This window comes from Rhineura floridana, chromosome 2 (assembly GCF_030035675.1).
Source record: "Rhineura floridana isolate rRhiFlo1 chromosome 2, rRhiFlo1.hap2, whole genome shotgun sequence".
Taxonomy (NCBI): Eukaryota; Metazoa; Chordata; class Lepidosauria; order Squamata; family Rhineuridae; genus Rhineura; species Rhineura floridana.
The window spans coordinates 76,232,456-76,251,671 of NC_084481.1; positions in this window are offsets into that span (position 1 = coordinate 76,232,456).

The window sequence follows — 19,216 nt, forward strand, 5'->3', positions numbered from 1 at the left end:
GCCAATCTGAAAGCTCAGAACAATTAGCCACTCTATCCTTCTACAGAAGGGTGGGGTATGGTAAATAAGTTGCAGGAGGGAATTCTGCGAGGGTAGTCTACAAAACCCAGCATCTAAGGGTCCCTCCAAAGGGGCTGGACTTCCCACCACTAAAATCCAAATTTGCTCTTGCTCATTTCTACCCTTCTCCATAGGACCTATTTGAGCAAAGCCAAAACTGCTCCATTACATTCTATGAGGCAGGGTAAAGAGGTGGCAGGAGCAGATTCTAAGGAATAGGGAGCCCATCAGTCCCTTTGAAGGACCAGCAGGAGCTGAATACTCCATCACTGGAATTTGCCCCTTTTCTTTTCTAACCAGCAGGTCCTAATGGTTGAGTTGGGAGGAGCATTCACCTCCAGCACCAAGTGGGAGAATAATATTGGGGCTTATTAAACCTCCCCTTGGTTTCTGACATCAGAACAAGCCCCTGGGGTCTATTTCCAAGCAATGCTTGGCAAACTTTACTGACATCAGTAGAGCTAAACCATTAATATTTTTAGAGCAATATTGGTGGCCTTACTTTAAGCATGAATCAGCTCAAATGCATTCCACCATTAAAATGAGAAATCAGGGAGGGAGGACGATCTCTGGCTTATAATTATTCAGTGGATTGATTTGAAACTGGGCAATGTAAGATGGTGTGTCTGAGAATGGTCAATGCCAAATTTGGGGTACAAAGGATAAGAAATGACTTATTTTGAATGAGTTAAATGTTAGAAGAAAGACTGGTGTGTTGACAAGTGATGTGTATTTTTCTTCCAAAGATTTTGCTGGGCTGATTTTTCCAGAATGATTTCTCCATTTTTATTGTGTATTTTGAGAAACAGGTGTGGGTTTTTTTGGTCAAGGCAAACATCTACTAAGTGCTTTTACACATGAATTGCATGACTGTAGCTTTTATTTTAAAAAGCATTTTGTTACCATTGTTATTCAATTCATTTGCTTTTTCTGCTGTGGTTTTCAGATGGTCTTAACCTCTGGAAGTGTAGAAGCTTGCTGTCGCTAGGCCATATTCTCAGAGATTCTCATACTTGAAGAATATACAGTTTAGGTAGGTCAAGATGTTAAAAGCTAGATGTGAAAGAAGACATGGAGAAGAAATCACAAGAGAAGAGTAAAAATAGTTTGACAGAGGTGGAGGGATGGAAAAATATCTATGAGGTACACAGTAGCTGAATTTCTTATGAACAGCTTTTGAAGGCACAGCCTTCAGGAAAAAAGAGAAGAGATTTAAGAGACAACTTTGTTGCTGTGTGTGCTAGGGATGTGATTTGTTTTAGTATTCCATGTTGCTTTTTGTCCAATTGTAGCAGTTCACTTTTGTTAAATTGAATTTCTCTTTTCCCAAATATTATAGTTGCAAAATATTACGTAATTGATTTTGTCTCCCATAACAATGGTGTAATAGTCTCTTATGATGTTTGCAGTCCTGTTGATACTATCTTCACATGCTTCTTGATTGTTTTTATTCACAAGTTAATGAGCCAGGTAATTACCCATCAAGTAGCCATCTTCCCTCAGGGTTATTTTCTGTCCTGGATATATAAAGGAAAGGACAGATCCCTGCCCCCCAGCAAGTAAATGTAAATGTACTGCCTTCAAGTTGATTCCGACTTATGGTGACCCTATGAATATGGTTTTCATGAGGCTGAGAGGCAATGACTGGCCCAAGGTCACCCAGTAAGCTTCATGGCTATGTGGGGATTATGAACCCTGGTCTCCCAGGTCGAAGTCCAATACCTTAACCACTATGCCACACTGGCATGTAACTGAACTGAATTTTGTTTAATATGATATGATAATGAATTGAATGCAACAATGAATGAATGATGAAAATGTAGGTGTTTCCCTTTCCACATGAGTAAAGTATGTGTTTCTTTTTTTAAAAGAAATGAATCTAAAAAGTTATAATGCTGGATGCATTTCTTTTACTCTTTTTGCTTCCATTGCCCCCCAACTCTGTTCTCATCAATCACAGTGCCCTCAGACTTTCTGCTTCAGGCAACAGACTTCTAAACAGCTTTTGATTCTTAAGCAAATGAGTGAGGCATTTCATTGACTGAATAAGATAAATACAGAAATTAGCATTAGTGGAATAAAGCTATAAATAGCCTCAGTTTATTAAAGATATTGTAATGTTCAGCAGGATGTTTTTAAAGAGTATAAATGAAAGCCGCAAGCAGCTGCAATATTGACATACAATCCTCACACAGTGCAAATTATCAGATTACATCTGAATTACACCTATGTCCAAAAATAGCAGAATTCTTCACCATTCCTTAAATCCGAAGGTTGCCAATTGACTTGAAATCCCCACCAGGCCTGCTTCTGAAACTTTAACAACCATACAACATCCAGAAATCAGCTAAGAAGGTTGTAGAGAATGTAAATCAACATGACTCTCTACTAATGTCACCCAGTGAACCAGTTGTTACAGACATAGAAGCAGTAGCAACCAGTAAAAGTTGACAACCCTATTAAAGACAAAGGACCTTGGTTAGGAAAAAGTTGGCAATCTTATTTCAGATAAGACACTTAATAAGAATAAGAGAAGTTGCATGTGAGCTCTTGCCCTTCTAACTGGTGTGTGACTTCTTGTGAATAAGGATATTTCTTCCTTTCTTATTCCCCTGAGTTTCTCATGTTCATTTTCAAGTTTGCCTGATGAGAGAGCTATAAGTATAGTCAGCTCTAAATTGCAACTGTTAAGGATGAAGGAGAATTTTAGGCTTCATCCGCTAACAGAGTCCCTGATAGGCCAAACTGATTAATTAAACTCCTGACAAGAGAGGCCCCCTTCTATACCACTCTAGACATGTTCAGAGTCTAAATTTCATGAGACATAAGGTTATCTGATACTGTGCCAGTCAAGTCAGCAGTGATAATTACAAAGCTTTATTAGAGAGAAAGAGAGAGATCCCTACTGCAGAAAAAAAAATGTCATAGCAAAGTTGTTAACTCATGTTCTTTCCATTTATACCCAGGACAAGCACTTGAAGGATGAACAGCCATGCTTGTGTGTTTGTGTTACATGTGCCTTTATGCAGCTATAATCCTCAATATAGGGCAATTTTTATCACATGATCACTGCTTTTGTATGCCCATGTCACTTGTTTCTCATCTTGTACTTTGCTCCTTGCATGGTCAGGAAGATCTTGTACCCTGTAAGATCAGGCCCATAAATTGTCAGGTACAAAGACACCTAGTGAACTATTTGCTTTTTCTTGGCTTTCTGTTCTTACTGCCTGGAAATTGTCACCCTAGATTTCAGACAAGCCCTATAGCTCATTCTAAGCTGGCAAAGTTATGCTAACAGATGCTTAAGGTATATGATATATGCATGATATAAGTAAAATACGATATGATATATGTATTATTATAAGCTATTATGGATTATGCAATATTGATACCCTATGGTGCTTAGTTCCAGCATCACTCCTTTGAAGCTGAAGGGCTCCAAATTATGCTGTGGCAGAGTGGTGGACTGAAATTCCAGGAATCATTTAAGTTTGAGTAGAGAAGATGAGTCTGATGGGAAGTGAAGAATCTTAGTATGCTCAGAATGTTATTTCAAGGCTTATAGTCTTCCTACTGTGTGTTTGGGATCTAGCCTTCCCTCAAATACAGGTTATTTTCCCCCTTCACAAATGTCTGTGTGTGAAGGGGAGGGAAATCTCACATTAGTTTTGCATTCATCCCTTTCAACTGCTCATAAAAGCCCTCAAAGATTTGCAAGTACTTACAAGGAATGACCTCAGGTGACTCACATGATTTTCAGGGTGAACAGAGATGCCTCTCCCCTCCCTAATCTCAACCACAACGGAAGAACTGAATCAGAGCAATCCTGTGCAGGTAACATTAGTAGCAACCTTATAGAATGGAATTCAACTTGCAAGCAACCTAGTGCAGGATGCTACTTTAGCTATATCAGGAGAAGTCACTCTGTGGTCTGTCACAGCTTAGTTACACATATCTATAAGATCAGTCCAAGCCTTATTGTCTTATCAAATGTGTTTATCAGATATGCAGCTTGTTTCTGAGCATATTTACTGCTCAGTTTAATGGGACTCACTGCCATGACGGCTTTAGTTAAGTATAGAAATCAGGTCCTGCCTGATCCAGCAGTCTCTTCTTAAGTTTTTAGGTTCATAGATGGTAGTTAAGATGGAGCATGTTTTGTGTAGTGATGCATCACTATAAATTTATTGTACCAGAAGAGAGAACTTCTTACTTGAGATTATTAATACAGCTTGAAATAAAGTCACAGAAGTCCCTCTCTGCTCGCCTGTGCACAGCCTGGACAGCCAGAGCGTAGTTTAAGCTAGGGGGCAATGCCGTGGCCGCCATCTTTGAGATGGGCAGCATTGCGCATCGCATGCATATTTATGTGTGATGCATGGCGTGGAGGGGTGGAGCGCCAGGGGCTTATTTAAGCCTGCATCACCCCTTCTGTCCTCCTCTTGGGTGCAATGGCTTAGCGAGGACGACTGGCGCGGGATGAAGAGCAGTGGTTGCCATTTTGTTTTTGCCACATGGACCGCACCATTTTGGGGTGCATTGGGAGTAGAGGCATCCAGGAGAAAGCTGTGTCCGTGGGCTGAGTCAGCTTGGTTTTGCCCCCCCTCACGACAGCTGAGGGAGGGCAACAGTATAGGAGGGCTTTGAGACGCAGAAGTGGCTGGGTGTTAGGGTGGCCACGTGGCAGTGCCATTCACTGGTGCTGCAGAGTGGTGGAGAGTTGTTGGAAGCTGTGTGAGTGGTCGTACAAGACACAGGGCAATGGAATTAAGAAACAGCAGTCAAGGTGCAATGAATACTTTACTGTGCTTTCATCAGACAGCATACAGCATACACGGCAGCAGTTCCAACAGCAATAGTCTTTTCTAGATTGGTTCCGCTCACAAAATAACTCCATCCAAATTCCCCCACACTTCACATATTTTCCCCTGCCGGTTATATTGCCTTGAGCTCGTTAGTGGTTGCAGCTGCGTGATTGCAGCAACCTGAGCCGTGTTATCTCACTTGCTCTGCCTAGGGTTTCTTTAACTCTTTCCTCCCACTTTGTGAGGCCAACTGCTGGCTCCCTGAAAGCCAACAAGAGTGGGCCTCATTAGAGAGGCCAGGCAGGTCAGGGGATTTTGTCGGCTACCCCCCCTTAGTTGGGGGAGGGGGACAGGTACGCACACAGGGCCTGGGCAGTTTCCTTATAATAATAATAATAATAATAATAATACATATATACATATATACATACATACATACATACATACATACATACATACATACATAAAAATACAGGTATAAATAAATAAACATAATTACAATAAGTAAAATAGAATAGAATCAAAATAGCCAATGTCACCCAAAAAAGGGAAGGAGGTGAAAGGGGAGGGCCCATGGGCCACCACCAAAATGCCCCCCCCGGTGGCTGGTTCTTCGGATGAAAAAGAGGTACCACCATGGGTGGCTATTTTGGCACACCTGGAGGTGCTGGAGAAGGGGGGATGGGCACATTTAGGCAGGGCACCACACACACCCCGACTGCCATGGAGTCAACAGCCAGACCTGGGAGTTCTGCAGGGGTGTCAGCCAGGTCTAAGCGTGCTAAGGCTAGGGCACAGGGCAGTGGTGGTGAGCGTCAGCAAAGTGCTAACTGGAAAGTTGTTGCTTTACTTTTAACCCAGCTAGATGCCCTGGAGACCAGTCCTGGCTCGGCCTAGCTTGTGACCAGGGGAGCAGAGGCTCCCTCTGCCCTGATGGAGGCTGCTGGAATGGAATAGCCGGAGGATGCACCTGAGGCCAGCTCAACACCATTATCAGCGGGGGAGGGTTGGGCAGCTGGTGTGACAGGGCCACTGGTGGGAGCAGGTGAGTTGACAGGGCTTGCTCAGGCAAGTGGGTGGCCAGGTTTGGGGTGGCCAGGTTGGGGGTGATCTCCATGGGGGTCATTCTCTACTCCTTCCAGGGCAGAAGCAAGTAGCACATCCAACACCAGGCAGGGCACGGTGGTGATGCCAGGAGGTCTTCAGACTCCACTTCAGGTGGCTTGCAGCCAAGTTTGGCAGCACATGGGAGGGGGACAGGTGACTGCACTGGCTGCATCTCCTATGGGTAAGGAGCCACCTGCAGCCCCAGCCAGCAAACAGCTGGCCGCAGCCGCAGTTCAGGAAACAGTGAAGGATCCGTTGGGGTCAGTTGCTGCGGGTGCCATTCCTTTTGGGGACATGTCTGTCACCCTGGGTTTCCACCTCCTCCTGGCAACCAAAAAGAATTTGGCAGAGGGAGTATGTGGATTTGTTTTCCCTACTCTACCGAGAGCACCCCAAGATAGGGAAAAGGATGATGAGAGGAAGCCTGAGAGGCCCAAGCATAGGAAAGTTGATTGGATGTGGGCCAACTGGCTGCCAGCGTACCTGATCTACGCGGGGGTGGTAATGGAGAGGCAGCCACAGAAGGGGTTGCCTCTGGTAAAATACTTAGACATAATATATAGAGCTTATGTCAAGTTTTTCTGGCCTGGCCTAGCTGTCCTATGACGAGTTCTTTTGTATGCAGGCCACATGCGATAGGACACTGCCATGGGACAAGAAAGAGCCATAGTTGTGGCTGCAGTTTATGGCAGCAGCCCGAGCCATGACTGGGGACCGGTGTGACAGTGGGCACTTATTGAACAGGCAGTTGGCTGCTACCCTTCCCCACTTTAATGCGGGGCAGGGGGTTCCACAACGGCTGCTGTGCTGGGAATTTAGTTCCCGGGGGTTTTGTGCTTGCAACCCGTGTTGTTTCAGGCATGAGTGTTCCATCTGTGGAGCAGCACACTTGTGCATGACCTGCCCCAGGGGCAGGCTGTTTAGAGGGGAAGTCAGGGACCAACAAGGGAGCAGGAAGCAGCCCCCACCCAGAGCTGCCCAGGGAAAATGGTCCCTCCCCGGTTAAGTTGGAGGTTTTGCGGAACCTGCTACCTGGCTACCCAGCAGCTGGGGACGCACATTTTTTGTTACAGGGTTCTTCCTTAGGCTTTCGGATTCCTTATACTGGTCCATGGGCTGCCTTCATGTCCCACAACCTTAAATCTATAGTGGGCATGGAGGTGACTGTCCAACAGAAAATTGACAAGAAAGTGCAGGCAGGGTGGGTGCTTGGCCTGTTCCATTCACCCCCCATCCTGAACCTTAGGGTGTCCCCTCTTGGTATTGTTCCCATGAAGGCAGTGGGGGATTTTCCGGACCCAGTGCACTCTATGTGGATTGGACTCATCATCCCACTTGCAAAAGAGGACACAAATGTGCATGTTTCTTGTCATGTGCCATCTTGTATCCTCTTTTGCGGGTGATGGAGTCCCCAAAATAACTCTGGGACCACATGAGTACTAAGATTTCTGACATGCAGAATATCAGCAGGTGAAGCTTTCCCCATAATTGTATTTTCATACTAAAAAAAAAGGCTTGACCTATTAAATGTATGCCTGTCATTCATTTGTTAACGGCAGAAGAGTCCTGCTGACTTCAATGCTACCCTTAAACCACGCAAAGAACTCAACTTTCATGAGTTATAAACCTGTTATGTTACTGTAGGATGGGGTGGATAATCTTTCTGGCTCCATGGGCCCAATCATCATCAATATGTGCCTTGTGGGCAGTATATGACAGGTGGGTGGGGCTACCCATATGTCAAAATCCTTTGTGCTGTCCTTTTAAGTCCCTGAGATGGAGGACTTAAAGGGGAAAGGGCGGGGAAGGACTAGCAAAAGCCTCTTTCAAGTTAGAGACTTAAAAGGAAAGAGTAGGGAGACTTGGGAAAGGCTTTAAAACAGCCCATGTGCTCCTGATTAAACAAATGGGTGTGCAGGAGCTGTCTTAAAGCCTTTGCAAACGCCTCTTTGAAGTAGCTCTCATGTGTGAGCTGCTTCAAAGGGAATATTAACCCAATTGTTGCTGAAATAAGAAGTGGTTCTTCTTTATTTTTGTTTTGCTTTGTTTTCGTGGTTTTAAAAATGGCAATCAAGAAAGTGGCTGAGAATCTGGAAGTAACTATGTTTCAGAAAATAATGGATGAGATTGAGATAACGAAACAAACCCTGCGACAGAGTAGTAAGGAGCTGAAAATTGAACTGAGCAAAATGACGCAGGAGCTTAAAGAAATAGGGGATCCTGTGAGAGAGGAGAATGAGATCAGAGATGAGAAAAGAAAAAATAAAGGGAAGATACAAGCCCTGGAGATTGGAACAAATGTGGAATTGGAAAAAGATCTGGAGTTTATGGATTTTATGGAGTTGGAATTTAACGTTATCTCTGAAGAAATTAATGAAGATATTAGAGATAAAGTTATCAATGGCTTGGATAATCTTTTGGACTGGAATGACGTGATGGAGTTTGATATAGAGAAAATCTATGGAATTAACTGCAGCCATGTGACAATGGAAAAACTCTCAAGAGATGAGCCAGTGCATTTTGTAAAAAAGAAGAACACAGATATGACTTTACAACAGTATTTCAGCAACTTATTCAGAATGGATGGCAAGAAAATATTTGGGATAGAGGAAATTCCCATCAGACTCTTATTATATGACTATGGCTACGACAGCAAGATTATTATGGAATACTGATAATGGAAGATTGGACACTGAAATTACTGGACTTAACAGGACTATTGAAGATGGAAGATGGAACTAATAGGGATAATGGAATAATGGCTATTGAAATTATTGAACCTAACAGATTTTGATGAGATGGATTAATCGAAATGTTTATTTGGACTATGGTTATGACAATAAGATTATTATAATTATTAACGAGATGGATTAATCGACATGTTTATTTGGAGAAAAATTGATAGATATATTTCTTAAAGAATTGAAACCTCTCTTTGACTTTTTGTGGAAAGAATAAAGTAATGTTTATGAGATTTGATGATTAATTAAGATAACTACTGGAGGAAAGTGATTTTATAATATGATTTAAGAGACAGGATTGTTATATATTGTAGACCTATAACTGATTTGATCTGTGACAAATGGGAAGTCAATATTTTTTTTTAATTATTTTTGTTTTGTTTTGTTTTTTGTCTTTGAATGTTTTATGATTTTGTTTTGTATGTTTTATGAAAATTTGAATAAAAATTATTGTAAAAAAAAAAAAGAAGGCAGTGGGGGAATTTAGACTGATTCACCACTGGTCCTATCCGCAAGAGCAGTCAGTTAAAAATAGTTTATGTACAGTCCACTAAATCTCCTTGGATGTTACAGTGCGCATGGTGCGGGTTTGTGGTGGAGGGGCACTTATGGGTAAGTGTGATATCAAGTCTACTTTGTGCCTCCTGCCCGTCCACCCTGCAGACTTTGAGCTGCTGGGCTTTGCTTTCTTGGGCAACTTCTATATGGCTAGAGCATTGCCTATGGGCTGCTCAATTTCTTGTGCAGTGTTTGAGCACTTCAGCTCCTTTTTGGAGTGGGCAGTCAGGAGGCGAGCAGGTTTGAATGCAGTGGTACACTATTTGGATTACTTCCTGTTTGCGGGTAGGGCAGGCACAGGTGAATGCCAACATCTGATGTCACAGTTTGGTGACCTGGTGGGGGAACTGGGTGTTCCTTTAGCCACTGAAAAGACGGAGGGTCCAGCCCCTTTCTAACATTTCTGGGTATTGAACTTGATTCAGTGGCCCAGTGTTGTAGGCTGCCCAGGGAGAAGCTTGAACTCCTCCAACATAAGATTAGGGAGGTTTTAGAGGCCAAGAAAGTATTGCTTTCCACCATCCAGGAGCTGGCTGGACACCTGAACTTTTTGTGCAGGGTTGTCGCACCAGGTCGGGCATTTTTGCGATGAGTTTATGATGCCATGGTGGGGCTTTTACGGCCCCACCATAAGTTCAGGGTCATGGCTGTATTGCATGCCGACCTGGCGGTGTGGTCCTCTTTCCTACAGGATTTCAATGGAGTATCCTTTTGGAGGCAGGACCAGCTCCTGGATGTGGAGTTACAAGTCCAATCTGATGCGTCGGGGTTTTGGATTTGGGGTAGTTTTTGGGTCTTCCTGGCTTAATGGGCATTGGCCGCAGACCTGGATTCAGGAGGACCTGATCAAGGATCTGAAATTTCTGGAATTTTTCCCGATAGTGGTGGCAGTCCATTTGTGGGCCGAGAGGCTATGGAACTCTACGGTCCATTTTTGGTGTGATAACATGGCTACAGTCAATGTTATCAATTTCCTTACATCCAGGAACACCAGGGTTATGGGCCTCATACGGGCTTTTGTTCTCTAATACCTATGTTTTAATGTTCTTTTTCATGCACGACATGTTCTGGTCATTGACAATAGTGTTGCTGATGCTCTGTAACAGAACCAGATGGAGCGTTTTCATCCTAGGGTCAGTTCACACATACATTCTCATCACTAAACTGCTGCATCAGAAGAGGACTTTATGAGTGTGATCAACCACAGAAGGAACATTCCTATCACCCAGCCACCTTATACACAATGCATTTCAATAAAGAGATCTTGCACATTTCAAGTGGCAGTTATGATGAGCTGAAAAATCAAGAGATGGCTGCTTAAAATTTTAGAGAACAATGTGTAAAGATGACCATATAGTGGTATTTGTTTGACACGTTGGAAACTTTATAAGAAATACAGTACTGCAAATGGTAAATGTTGCTTTTGCAACTGGCTGAAGAGAGATCTTCATTTTTTTGTTAGAGCATTTAAGAGCTAGGAGAACTGGGAAAATGGTAATTAGACCTGCTTGTAATTAGAATATTGTTGCGCATCAGGACAATCAGACGCTGTGGCATTACCATTTCTTGTAAAGCATTCCATAGTTTTTCATGATCTACACAGTCAAAGGCTTTGCTGTAATCTATACAGCACAGGGTGATTTTCTTCTGAAATACCTCGGTCCGTTCCATTATCCAATGTATGTTTGCGATATGATCTCTGGTGCCTCTTCGCTTTCTAAATCCAGCTTGGACGTTTGGCATTTCTACCACATATGGAGCAAGAAATGCCCGATGTCCAAGCTGGATTTAGAAAGGGAAGAGGCACCAGAGATCATATCGCAAACATACGTTGGATAATGGAATGGACCAAGGAATTTCAGAAGAAAATCACCCTCTGCTTTATAGATTACAGCAAAGCCTTTGACTGTGTAGATCATGAAAAACTATGGAATGCTTTAAAAGAAATGGGGGTGCCATAGCATCTGTTGAGCCTCAGCTAAACCAGAATGGACAGGGAAGGGGAAGGCATGAGTTTCAGGCGCCTCCGCCGCCAGAGGAAGCGGAGTTGGGAATTGTTGAGTCTGAACAGGACCTTGCAGGTGGGGGTCAGCATGCACATCAGCCAATTCCCACGGTTACCGCACTCTCCGAGGGACAGGGAGCGCCGCCCCTGGCTGATGCAGAAGACGTGTTGGGGGAAGCTCCAGAGACAGTGCCAGCTCCTCCCTTGCCAAGCAGTTCCCAGGAGGATTCCAGTGTGGCACAGCCCCCTGATCTTGAGCCTGTTGTTCAGGAGCCGTTCCGATGAGCCGTTGGAAGCACGCCCTCTGTCCCCACGCGCCCGCCGCCGGAATTACGTAGACAGGAATTACGTAGGAGTCAGAGATTACGTGCGAAAACATTCCCTTCATAAGCTTGCCGCTTACAGTGTGAAGTCATTGAGTCAACTTCCTTCGCACGTTGCAGAGCATGTCTAGAGTGTAGTTAGGAATTCTAGTGAGCTAGCGCAGGGTTTTCTATGAAGCGCACTGCCTTTGATGTATCCATTACTCTAATAAAATGAGATTTGCTCGCACCTACGCTCCCGCCTCGTCCTTCTGGCTCTGAACCAGACAGCATCTGATGCATATCCTATACTCTGGACAAAAGGCTACTGTAAGGACAGAATATAGGGTAACTAATTGGTTCCCCATCGGAAAGGGTGTGAGAAAGGGGTGTATTTTATCACCCTATTTATTTAATCTATACACAGATCATATCATACGGAAAGCAGGATTGGACCGAGATGAAGGAGGTGTGAAAATTGGAGGGAGAAATATCAACAATTTAAGATATGCAGATGATACCATACTACTAGCAGAAACCAGTAATGATTTGAAATGAATGCTGATGAAAATTAAAGAGGAAAGCACAAAAGCAGGACTACAGCTGAATGTCAAAAAGACTAAAGTAATGACAACAGAAGATGTATGCAACTTTAAAGTTGACAATGAGGACATTGAACTTGTCAAAGATTATCAATACCTTGGCACAATCATTAACCAAAATGGAGACAATAGTCAAGAAATCAGAAGAAGGCTAGGACTGGGGAGGGCAACTATGAGAGAACCAGAAAAGGTCATCCAATGCAAATTTGTATCACTGAACACTAAAGTCAGCATAATTCAGACCATGGTATTCCCGATCTCAATGTATGGATGTGAAAGTTGGACAGTGAAAAAAGCAGAGTAGAGAAAAATAAACTCATTTGAAATGTAGTGTAGGAGGAGAGCTTTGCGCATACCATAGACTACGAAAAAGACAAATAATTGGGTGTTAGAATAAATTAAACCAGAACTCTCACTAGAAGTTAAAATGATGAAACTGAGCTTATCATACTTTGGACACATAATGAGAAGACAGGATTCACTAGAAAAGACAATACTGCTGGGAAAAACAAGGAATAGAAAAAGAAGAAGGCCAAACAAGAGATGGATTGATTCCATAAAGGAAGCCACAGACCTGAATTTACAAGATCTGAACAGGGTGGTTCATGACAGATGCTCTTGGAGGTTGCTGATTCATAGGGTCACCATAACTTGTAATTTGAAGGCACATAACAACAACAAGCTGTGTACAGGTTTATCTGCTGAAGTGGATAATTTATGTAACATAACGATCTGTTATCAGCACCACAAATGGCACAATTGGAAAGCTATGTGGCCACCTGCTTTGATCATTCGACTGCAGTTCGCTTGAGGATAGGGATGGGGTTTGCTCTTTGGTTCCAGTCCGTGTTTTTCGCAATTGGCTTGTGATGCTGATCTGCAACATTTTCCCCTGATTTGTTTTTGTTTTTTGTTTTTGCTATTTCTGATTCGGTTGTAATAGCTAACGAAAGTGCTAATGCTGTTGGAGATCTTTCTACCAATGGCCTCTTGGGTTTTCTATTTAAATTTAAATCAGGCAGATCATTGCCTGTCAATTCCATGGACTGCGAAAAAGCAATAATTGGGTGTTAGAACAAATTAAACCAGAACTATCATTAGAAGCTAAAATGATGAAACTGAGGTTATCATACTTTGGACACATAATGAGAAGACATGATTCACTAGAAAAGATAATAATACTGGGAAAAACAGAAGGGAGTAGAAAAAGAGGAAGGCCAAACAAGAGATGGATTGATTCCATCAAGGAAGCCACAGACCTGAACTTACAAGATCTGAACAGGGTGGTTCATGACAGATGCTGTCGGAGGTCTCTGATTCATAGGGTTACCATAAGTCGTAGTCGACTTGGAAGCACATAACAACAACAACAAGGAACCAAACAGTCAGCTTGTTAAATTTTGTGAAGGAATCTGCTCTATATAGGCACTGCAAAGTCAAAATTAATTCTGCCAGGCACTGGGGAGAAAGCTCTCATATGAACCATATCACCCAGATATTTCTATAATCTCTAAAGATTCTTTTCCTTGGCCCCGCTATCCGAAGTGTGATTGGTAAGCATGTGATGTAGGACCTTCTTCACAGCAGCTCCAGTATTATATAACTCTCTGCTGAATAGTGATGTTGCTGAAACTCCTAATATCTGGTCTGAATACAAATTTGCCAGCTTGTAATACATGCAACACAGACTACCGTTTCTCTAAAAAATTATTCTACAGGTCAAATTGTGCAAATTTTTGTATCCTGTCTCGATTCTATTGTTCAAATTGTTGTATTCTGTCTCCACTTGGGAACGTTTTGTGCTGTTATTTTTAACTAATAGTAATTATTGTATGATTACTGTAAAACTTTTTATTGGCTTAGATAATTTTATTGATGAGTTATAAACTTAATTTATAATTCTATTTATGTTTTGTAACTGAAGTCTGTTAGTCTGGGCACAAATTACTGTTCAAACAGAGGCAAAGAGGATTTTTCAGGCTCCAAGTACCAACAGGCAAGCCACGTGATGTCCCCCATACATTGCGGAAGAGGCTCTGCTGCAACTACACTTGCCTGATGAATGTGTGGGAAGCCTCTATTCATCTAGTCTACATTTTCTTGACCTCTTTAGCTTATGGCAACAGATAAAAAGCCTCCCATAGAACACTGAAGCATCTAGGAGGAAAACTTTTTTTTGTCTCGCTATATATAGAAAGGAATTTATCTCCAATCAATTCAGCACTAAAATACTTTAGGTTTTAGAGAATCCATAGTTACTGTTAGATAATTCTGCCATGATGTAGATTGTTGATGTATATGATCTTCAGGTTCATCCTATGGGCTCATTCACATGGGAACTGAACTCCGTTTTAAAGACGAAGCTTTTTCCATCGTGATAGGAGTTTAAAGATCACACTTCCTACCATACTGAAGAGAAAGAATCAATCACGCAGCTTCCTAATGACCATATCCACTTAAGGTCAAACTATGACTTCCTCTGGTTACCTTGGCAACTGAGCATGCTCAGTTTGTTCCAGGGTAAGTTTCATAAAGAAAAAATCCTCAAATTTGATTATTTGTATTTTCAGAATCCAGCAGAAATACAAATACTTGTTTGAACAACGTGATGCTTTTTTTGCACAAGTTAGGGGGGAAAGGGGAAAAAAGCACCTTTTGTAGCAGGCTTACAGAATGGGAGCCAGCAGGAAATGACATAACAAATGGAGGAGGAGGAGGGAGTGGGCATGGACTCACAAAAGCATTGGAGCTAAGCATCTACAAGCCCCTAGAGATGTGAAATATAGAAGGTTTTTCCTTTCCTTTTCAGATTAAAATTGGATCGATTTGCTGCAGATTAAAAGCTAAAAGTACCAGGATGCCTTCCCGTTGCCTCCAACATCATGTGATCGCTGCAAATTAAACGGGCATGCAAGTAGAACCCATTTTAGATTAAATCACCATGTGAACTGGCCCTATATGGTTATATGAAACCATTGCCCCATATTAGTGGTTCTGTATATTAATGGCACTTGCTTTAACTGAACTTTTTAATGATATTCCACACCCAGCCACCCCTAAAGCTATTATTGGTAGACTGCCCTGAATTACAACTTAGACTAAACTGAAATTTAGCTATTTCCAAATGGCCCAGATTCCATTTGAAAGATTCTAACACGATGCTGCGGCAAACACTTTATAATAGGCCAAAAGGAGAAATGTTAAGACGGTCTGCCTTCTTATCAAGAGATCTTATTTTAATGTCACAAGTCATTCTAATTCTTGTCATACATCCCTTATCCTGCAGGATACCAATCATTTATAAATCTTGGCAAGGTTTTCATAAAGAACTGAGGTTATACAGTATATCAAATTGGGTTTGCTGTAATAGGCGGCATAAATTGGCAAATGTCTTGGCAAAGTTAGTATAAATGAATCAGCGCCAATGTCTGGTGTGCTAGACATCTGTGATTCACTGAAGGGTGGAGATTTGTTCTGCACACTGACAAGAACTTGGGTGAGAAAAATAAAAGGAAGTTGTCTATCTTATGTAACTTTGTCATCTGCTTTGTCAATTTAATTTTTTTTAAAAATGACTTGACTTGCACACTCATTCCCTTAAAGAGAAAAACTAAAGTTCAGGTACTCCACCCTATCTCATTTTCTCCTTTATTCCCCTAATGTTAATGCCATCTGTTTTCAATAGAAGCATAATGTCTTTTGAACAGTCTGTTTAATCACTCATGGATTTGTCATCTTGTTAAGACTGTACTCTGACCTTCATTTGTCAGCTTCTGGGTGCCCCCCCAATGCATATTTCCTCCTACTCCTTTTTTCTCCATTACAAGTTTGCACTGCACATTATCAGTTCATTCTCTGCTTTTTGGAGATTGTTTGTTAAGACCCACATGTGACTATCTGGAGCAGAAGAAATCAATGCCTCTTTATTTAGGCACTCCACCTGAGATTCTTTCTACTGCTGTAATTTATTTCACAAAAATAGTCTCAAGTTCCCTTCTCACATCCAATGACCTTTCCAACCTGCCTGATTTTACACATACACAGCCTCTTGCAATAAAATTCTTTTATAATTTGTTACTTGTGGGCAGGGCTGGTGTCAGAGGGTGGCCAGGTTGAGCACTGGCTGAGGGCCCCTGACAGGTCCGCCCTTAGGGTGGGAGGGTGACACTCCCATTCCATGATCTGCAGCAGCATCGGGTCTTGCAACCCAAACCTGCTGCAGATCGTGGAGAGAGAGCTTAGCAGTTTACCAGTCATGGAATAAGAGGAGAGGTCCTCTTGTGGATAAGGAATTGGTTAAGAAGCAGAAAGCAGAGAGTAGAAATAAACGGACAGTTCTCCCAATGGAGGGCTGTAGAAAGTGGAGTCCCTCAAGGATCGGTACTGGGACCTGTACTTTTCAACTTGTTCATTAATGACCTAGAATTAGGAGTGAGCAGTGAAGTGGCCAAGTTTGCTGACGACACTAAAATGTTCAGGGTTGTTAAAACAAAAAGGGATTGCGAAGAGCTCCAAAAAGACCTCTCCAAACTGAGTGAATGGGTGGGAAAATGGCAAATGCAATTCAATATAAACAAGTGTAAAATTATGCATATTGGAGCAAAAAATCTTAATTTCACATATACGCTCATGGGGTCTGAACTGGCGGTGACCAACCAGGAGAGAGACCTTGGGGTTGTAGTGGACAGCACAATGAAAATGTCGACCCAGTGTGCGGCAGCTGTGAGAAAGGCACATTCCATGCTAGGGATAATTAGGAATTGAAAATAAAACAGCCGATATCATAATGCCGTTGTATAAATCTATGGTGCAGCCACATTTGGAATACTGTGTATAGTTCTGGTCACCTCATCTCAAAAAGGATATTATAGAGTTGGAAAAGGTTCAGAAGAGGGCAACCAGAATGATCAAGGGGATGGAGCGACTCCCTTATGAGGAAAGGTTGCAGCATTTGGCGCTTTTTAGTTTAGAGAAAAGGTGGGTCAGAGGAGATATGATAGAAGTGTATAAAATTATGCATGGCATTGAGAAAGTGGATAGAGAAAAGTTCTTCTCCCTCTCTCATAATAGTAGAACTCGTGGACATTCAAAGAAGCTGAATGTTGGAAGATTCAGGACAGACAAAAGGAAGTACTTCTTTACTCAGTGCATAGTTAAACTACGGAATTTGCTCCCACAAGACGCAGTAATGGCCACCAGCTTGGATGGCTTTAAAAGAAGATTAGACAAATTCATGGAGGACAGGGCTAACAATGGCTACTAGCTATGATGGCTGTGCTCTGCCACCCTAGTCAGAGGCAGTATGCTTCTGAAAACCAGTTGCCAGAAGCCTCAGGAGGGGAGAGTGTTCTTGCACTCAGGTCCTGCTTGCGGGCTTCCCCCAAGCAGCTGGTTGGCCACTGTGAGAACAGGATGCTGGACTAGATGGGCCACTGGCCTGATTCAGCAGGCTCTTCTTATGTTCTTATGAGAGCTCCCAGGCGCCACCACCCTAAATATAGACAGCACAGGCTTCAATAAGCCTCTCCTGTTAGTGCAAATGTCATGTGTGCTGTGTGCACATGCCTGCCATCACCCAAGATGGCAGCAGGGGCTTCCCTAAGAGGTTGACACCCCTGCCACCATCCTGAATGATGGCAGGCGTGTGTGCTACATGCACACATCATTTACACAACATGAGAGGTAGTTACAGCTCACAGGTGGGCTTATTAGTACCACACTGCCTATAAAGGAGAGTGTTGGGCTATAGCACCATGGGCCCAGGACAGGCTGGTGCCAGCCCTGCTTGTGGGGCAGAATAAGAAAACTCTGCTAACAGAGATTTGATGAGTGTTGATCCCAACTTCATTGGGCTGTGTATACACCATACATTTAAAGCACATGGCTTCCCCCTCAGAAAATCCTGGGAACTGTGGTTTCTCAAGGGTGCTGAGAATTATAGCTCTGTGAGGGTTCAACTACAGTTCCTAGGATTCTTTGGGGGGGGAGTCATGGGCTTTAAATGTATGGCGTGTCTTGTCCAGAAATGTAATGAAGTGTTGGATTGTAACAGAAGTTTAACTCTAGAATGCAAATCTGTGTATTAGGTGTATCGTACTCATAATGTCTTATCCAACTTCTGCACCATTTTACTAGTGGTAAAGCTTTACTAGTAAAGTCTTCAACAGTTGCCAAGCAAATATGACCCTTACTGGGATGAATGCTTTTGCACGACCATCAATTCTCAAGACTTCACTGAAAGCTCTCTTACTTACTCATTGCAAGGAGAAGGATCTTTTCTACAGGCACCCAATTAGAGTTGCCAATCATATTCCACACTGAGACCCAAAATGTCCTAAGAATATTTCTTCCAAGTTCCTTACTAGGTGTTTTTGAAACAACCAAATATGTGGGGGGGGTTGGGGGGGATCTCCTGAGAAGCTATTCTGTGGCTTACCCTGTTTTGATCTAAGTTCCAACTAAGTACATGCTAGAGCCAGGACTTGGGGAGTTTTCAATGCTGCTCAAACATTTAGGCACAGAAGGCATGATCAATACAGCTCAGAAAAGTATACTGTAATGTTCTGACGTGGTGTGTAAAAGTGTGTGATGTTGCCCTCCAGTGGTAGGTCCATAGAGATGATAAGGAAGCTGGTACAAGCAGTGGATATATTGGCATTTTTTTCACTCAGGCAATAAAGGCCTACACTTCTGAATGTGAAGGACCAAGACTTTAGTCCCAATTCTCCAAGAATGTGTATTATTTATCTGTTGCCTGCAGTGCTTGATTCTGTTAATACAAGTTTCTGTTGAGTCTCACTTCTTTGATATATTATGTGATTACTTGTAAGTTACATACTCGCTTGCAGTCATGGCTGGCAGAGAAGCAAGGTGGGCTGCTTTTGTAATATAAATAATTTGCAAGGAGCCACTTGCATAAATCCTGAAACACAGAGCCTCCATCCTATAGTATGCAGAAAATTTGCACAAAGCTGTGCCCTATGAAGAAATCGACAATCTCAAAGGATTTCATAGGTCAAGATGAGCAAAACATAGC